Source organism: Diadema setosum, chromosome 12, assembly GCF_964275005.1.
Source record: "Diadema setosum chromosome 12, eeDiaSeto1, whole genome shotgun sequence".
In the NCBI taxonomy this organism is placed as follows: Eukaryota; Metazoa; Echinodermata; class Echinoidea; order Diadematoida; family Diadematidae; genus Diadema; species Diadema setosum.
Window position 1 is genome coordinate 23,630,410 of NC_092696.1, and position 7,222 is coordinate 23,637,631.

Below are 7,222 nucleotides of genomic sequence, written 5' to 3' on the forward strand. Positions count from 1 at the left end.
TGTACGTAACATGCTGTACTTTAGCAATGATACATACGACAATCGCACATACGTCATGGAAACTTCGCACAAATTGCGCAAGAATAGTTTCCGGCTTCATTGTCGGAAAACGTTCGGAGAAAAACTTTTCCGAATGTTGGATTTTGTCATTCGCGTCCTTCGCAAATCGTTCGCGTGCTCCGTGAAATCCCACCTTAATGGATCAATAGCGTGTACTACTGTGTCTACACAAACATTGAATGGTATACAAATAGTGAATGGTCACGAGTGCAATGGTACGAGATTTCGCACGAGGTGAAAGATAGAGGCGCTCTATTCAACGAGGCGAAGCCGAGTTGAATAGTGCGCCTCATCTTTCATCGAGTGCGAAATCTCGTTCCATTGCACGAGTAAAGACCATACACTATTTGATTTATACAACGTCCAAGTAGATCTTTTTGGTCTAAGTAGGCCTAGAAGTCTATAGGGCCTATATGTATGAAAAATATAGCCATACTTACATGTGGATCCACTGCGATTCTCTTTCTGGCTTGTGCAATCAGTGTAGATACAGGTCACAGCTATACTAGCGCTCATACACACGTACACTAGCACTACGTAGGCCTACGTACGCGCATCACGTACCTGCGCTAGCTGCATGCAATCCTCAATATGCAACACACAGTACACGCAGTACCGTACAATTTCTCGAACCATGGAATAGAACGAAAAAATTGAACCAAGTTGCACGCAAAAATAGAACCAAAATTGCACGGCGCGTTGAATGGAGTGCTTATTTAATATCATGTCACCAACAATCCTCCAATCAAATTACAAGGATCTACTTGGACGTTGTATAATACAGTTTATTCCTCTTTTCTTTTTCTTTTTGAAAATGTTGGTCAAGACTCAGAGTCTTAGTAGCATGTACATTTGTTTGCAGGTGGTATAGATGCACAGTTTTCTCTTGTGGAAAGATATAATACTACGCTTTTGTTGTTTGAGAAGAAAATGGGTGCTAATACACGTATGATTCTATAAAATCATGGCGAAGATCTTGTGCGGCCTTAATATTCATGTACATAAGAGTCCCCCTATTTTGTGCTAATTTTGTGGCCATGATAATCTTTACAGAATGCATCTTCACTGGCTGAAGGCATTTGACATTCATAATACCCTTTGGTATGCACATGAAAGTGATCACAAAGTCTGTTGCAGCTTTGGGTATACAAAATTGCAGAAATATGATTTGTTTCACAATATGGAGAAGAAACTCTTCAAGGAGGTATTAATGGACTACCATCATAAATCTGAATTAGATAGCTGCTTTCAAAATCGGCAAGAGGCAAACTTCATGTCGGCAGTTTGATTCAATGCACTGACAGTAATCTACTCGGTGAAAGTTGTATTCAAGGCATTGTTTGACAGTAGGTATACATTGCCATGTTCTGGCTATCTCAAGAAATACTGTAGTTGTGTACCATCATGTTGACATGACTGTCTTTGTATATATGATATTCAATTAACTTTTGTTAGTCACATTACAGACTATATGATTCATTCTGATACATGCTAGGTGCAACTTTCACTCTGAATCTGCATCAGAATCATGGAGCTCTGAACAAAATAACAGGTTTGAATGGACTGTATATTCTATTGTGTGCATGTTTTGCTCATAGATATGTATTTGCGTTGGGTTGAGTTTGTTTAGAAATTGAGTTGGCGATATGCCAACTGCCACACTCTACTGAACTGACAATGTATAGACTAAAATATCATTGTAAGTGTACATTGGTGCAAAAAAAGGTTGGAAAACATTTAATCTTATTCTATGTGGTAGTGTTATCAGCATAGCCATCTGATACCTATGGCTGTAGGAAGAATGTTATTCTTGATGCCATCGCCTTCATTTTTGAAATACATGTATTGTAGCAGTTTGGAATGAAATGATGACCTCAGACATCTGACCTCTGACCTCTTCAGGTGAGAGAAGTGATTTCTGAACACGTCTTGACTTGTTGTGATAATGATGTGAATATGTACATGGAGATTGCAAGTGTTCAAAATTATCACACATGAAATCAATATTGTTGGACAGACACCATGATTTCTTGTTGCTTACAATAGGCAGGGTTAGATATCTGGGGGATTAGAGGGCTTCAACCAGTGGAGGGGGGGGGGGGTGAAACTCCTATCAGTGTGGCATACACTGTATAAAATCCCACAATATGAGTGCATCCACAAGATTTGATCATTTTGAGGCCAGATGGTTGCTCCAGACATCATACCGGTAGTAATGCAAAATAAAAATAGACGACTACATGTAATAGTAGTAGCTTTAATTTTATCTAGCTCCCCAATTCAGGGAACTAAAAACTCAGTGCATGCACACACCTCAACCTGGAAGCAGTATATACATTTGTAATATTGCTTTGCATTGGCTTTGTGTATTGATGTATAAATTCTGTGATCATTAGTTGTGACTGAAATCTCATACAGATGTGGAATTGTAACAAGAGAGCCAGGAGTCTTGCACTCATCTGAGTATCGCAAGTTCACCTTCCATGTATTTTTGCAGACTATTACCTAAGAACATATCAAACATGGGAGGGAGGGCAGCTCTGAGGAGGGCCTCCAGGGGCATAGAGTCCATTTGTATATATTCTACTACATTGGCAAAAATACCTGCCAAGTATGTAGAAAGTCTGATCATGCATTTTCAAAAAGAAGATCAAAGTGTAAGAATTGTCTTCTCATCCGGTCCTGATCCTTATAAGGCAACCCCTGGATGTAAATGTAAACTGTGCCATAAATTGGGGGTTCTGGGGTCCCCTGGTGTGTGTGTGGGGGGGGGGGGGGATATCCATTCATGCAAGAACAATGTATATACATTATGTATTTTGTCACCCTAGTGCTACAATACTGCCTGCCAAGTTTTGTGACAAATTTAAACATGTACCCAGTATTTAAAGAAGAAGATGAAAATGTGAAAATTAGGCCCCAGTGTGGTCCTCTCCCCACCCACATTCTGCTGAGAACAAACTTGAAACTATAGACTAATCAACTTACTTATAACACTAACTTAGCTCATTACTTATGGTTCTAGAGAAAAGTTTTGTAAAGGTTCCTTAATTTGGGGACTTAACACCCCCCCCCCCCCCCCCCCCCGCATTGTTCCCCTGGGGGGCCCCATGGTGCCCATTTGTACAGATATGTATTCTTTCACCTTAGCAATAGCACCTACCAAGTTTGGTGAAAATCTAACTATGCATATATATTCAAGAAGAAATTTGAAAATTGGGCCCAAATTTGGTGCCCCTCCCCAACCTAACACATCCCCTGATCTGTGTGAACAAACTTGAAACTGCAATTGCCAATCTACTCACTTCTAGCACTTACATGTAGCTTATCACTTAAGGTTTGAGAGATTTGTAAGATTTCTTCATTTGGGGGTTTTGTCTCCCCGCCCCCCCCCCCCACCCCACCCCAACACACACACACACACACACACACACACACATGGGGCATTTTGCCCCTGGGATCCCCAAATGGGAAGCAGTGACCATTTGTACAAATATAATTTATCACTCTAGCGACGATACCTGCCAAGTTTGGTGGAAATTTGACCAATCATGTTCAAGAAGATGAAAATGTAGAATTTGGGCCCCCGGGGGGGGGGGGGGGGGGGGGGGGGGGGGGGGCACCCCCAGAACAACCTTGAAACTAGTCACCAATGTACTCACTTACACTGTTAAATTGGCTCTATCACTTTTGATTCTAGAGAAGATCTTTAAAGATTCCTGAATTTGGGGGTTTGCACCTCTCCTAAGAGCCCCCAGGGGAGCATAATGCCCATTCAAATAAAATGAGATCCCATTCCCCTACGGGTGCTTCCTGCCAAGTTTGGTGGAAATCCGTCATGGAGTTTTCATGAAAAATATGAAAATGTAAAAACTTTATGCACTGCGGATGATGAGTGATGACAATACAGGTTGTAGCTCACTTAAGTCTTTGACTCAGGTGAGCTTATAATACTTATCCCACAATGCATTGTGTATCCCTGTGATTCCTCCTGCTGGCTTAGTGCCAAGTTTTGAATAGACGACTTTTTTTTTTTTTTTAATAATAAAAAAGAATTGCAGTTTCTCTTAGTAGTACGGCTGTAGTTGTACCACTCTATTGTCAAACTGCAGAATTAAGTTTGACAATGCGGCAATGGTGTAGACTGTCATGTATCTTGAGTTATTGAAGTGCCTTTGAGCGAAATTTTAGCTGCACACATTTGCCCGTAGATTACAGTGTGACAATAGTTGGAATCGCTTGCTCAATGAAGTTAATACTGTGAGCTTTCTTCTGTCCAATACACACTGTTTCTTCGGGTATGGAGGTTACTGCCATAAATTTCCATGCCTGTCGGTCACTCGGCCTTAAGCTGAATACATTATGACTTTAAATGTCATTTGAATTTTCACATTATGAGGTACATTAGAGTATGTTTTGTTTATTTCTCGTAACATGATAAAATGTTATCCCTCTATTTCTGAATGTGCTGTAGGGAAAAAAAATGAGGAATAAAAGATTTGAATTTATTTGATTTTGTGAGCAGTTCTTCTGTCCTCTGTATTTTGTGAGATGACTGCAAAGTGTAGAGATGTTTTACTGTGTACCTTTCAGAGGTCCATGTGTGTCATCTCTTTTCCATAAAAGTAATACTATTCTGCATGACCAGCTACGAGGTATTTGACATTGGCATGACCAGGGAAAATTTGAGATCTGCCTATCAATCCACTTTGGCAAGGAAAAGGCTTTAACTGTTCTCTCCAAGAATGCAGCAGACTTCCATTTATGGCATACTACAATGTGTTAGATGCGGTAGTTGAACTGTATCATCTGTCAACTGATTGATATCTACGACCTAAAAATACTGGGTGCCTTACAAGACAAGGACTTCAGACCACATAAGCACTTGCAGAGGGACAGCTTACAGATGTGCAGAATTGTGAAAGTGTTTTTTATTCAACAGGCCTAAGTAAGTTGCATGTCTACACAATGTAATGTACAAACTGGACATTCATTACTATCTATTGGTGATAGGCATTACGGTACACATTAAGCTCACATTCATAATGTACAAACTGGACATTCATTACTATCTATTGGTGATAGGCATCACGGTACACATTGAGCTCACATTTAGTGTACACATATCATCCTCTAGAGGCTTTACTGCTTTGTGTTGCTCTCCTGCATTTTCACACTTTGTATCCATACACATGGCTTATATACATCCATTTGGATTCTTATGCACTAGCGAATGAAAAGGCCACGCTGCAACTTTACACAGGCTGTACATTCACCTTTAAGCTGTACAATATGCTCTGCAGTGCACTTACAGGGCTGCCAACCTTGAGTGAGAGTTTGGCGTGAGATACTGCGAGGGAGCGGAGCGACCTCCTGGCTAGCGCCTGGCGGCCTGCTGTGCGGCCGTACGTACATGTACGCATGTACTATGTACACAGTCAGTGTATGTAAAGCACACGTCATAGCCATACATGTACTGTAATTTGCCAAAAGTACAAGCTACGCTCACGTGATAGAAACCAATCGTAATCCAATAGCTCGTCTTTGTGCACGAACCGAAAACGATTATTGGTTAAGCTTTACACCCGCGCGGGAAAATCTCGAAATTTTGGGCTTGGGCATATCGATATTCGGAATATCAGAGAATTTAGAGATATATTTATTTTTGTAGTCGTGTACATTCCATTTGGGGGTTTAGCATGAGATTTTGTTTATCAGAGTGAGACAGTAAAAATTGGTTGAATTGCGTGAGTCTCACACTCAATGCGTGAGAGTTGGCAGCCCTGCACTTATAACAGACATGGTTTTCCCCATGTGTAAGAATATGGTACACATTTGATCCTACATGTACTTGTGCACAAATTATTCCTGATCTCCTCATGGTAGTCTCAATAATGTGAAACCAAGTGGCACCAAAAGGCTTGCAGCCAATAAACCTTTGACTACTGGCTGTCCAGTGTCCATCGAATTACATCAGCAATACTGTGTGTGAAGCTATACCTTCATACAGTCGACCTTGCTCAAGTCAACTTCGCATAACGGCCGTAATCTGGCAGAACTGCGTATCTCCTTTAACCCATTACGCCAGAAATCGGCTTTAAAGATTCAATGTTACACCTTTCTAGACTGGAATGTGATGAGTTGCATATTTCTTCTTTTCTTGGTCATAATTGGTCTAAAGAATTGATTTCCAGCAAAAAAAAATGACAATTGACCTTTTTTTAGTACCAAAAATAAACAATTTTAAAAACTTACACAGTTCTGCCAGATTAATCGCTGCCAAATTTTTGCGATCGTAATCTGGCAGAACTGCATATCTCTGGTCACGTGCCCTGGTTGATCAGCCAGAACTGCGTTCAGTTTTTGACCATGCAGGGGGTTTTTCAGGCAGAACTGTGTGTCTCTAGGAGATACGCAGTTCTGCCTAATAATACACTGTAAGCACGTGTTTCATCAGGCAGAACTACATATGTACGTATCTCTTTTTGTGGTTAACCACGTGCTTATCAGCCAGAAGTGCATATCTCCTAGAGATACGCAGTTCTGGCTGATAAACATGTGGTTTATAAGCCAGAACTACTATCTCAGTATTTTCTGCGGATTGTCTAGCAGATTTTACCATCCATCCCCCTTACTATTCAGCAGATGCAGTGTCAAAACAATGAATATTTTAGATCGAGTACAGTGTTTTGAATTATTTGTTCACATTGTATAAAGTCATCATTACTGATTCACATTTAATTTCATTTTATCCATTCAATCGTATGTGGAAAATAACTTGTTTTCCCCAAATATTGTCCTTCTGTATTCTGTTTCAGTCGTATTTAGTGGCACAAGAAGTACCGCTACATCAAAAGCCTGGCTGCTACAGGAACTTGGGTCATTGTCGATCTCATGAAGCATTACGTTTGGATTAAGAATAATATTAGACTAGATGTGAAGGTATATGTTCATCAAGACTACAAGTACTACATTATAGACCATCTAGACCATAAATATGTAGTCTATTCAGGCCTAACGTTACACTAGACTATCTAGAGACTAGTAGAGTGGTAGAGGGATATGCATACGATACAGATCTCATCGTTCCTACTCTATGCTCAAACATAAGAGTAGGCCTAGACCCTATGTGTAGGCCTAAACTCTATTTAAACTGAAGAAT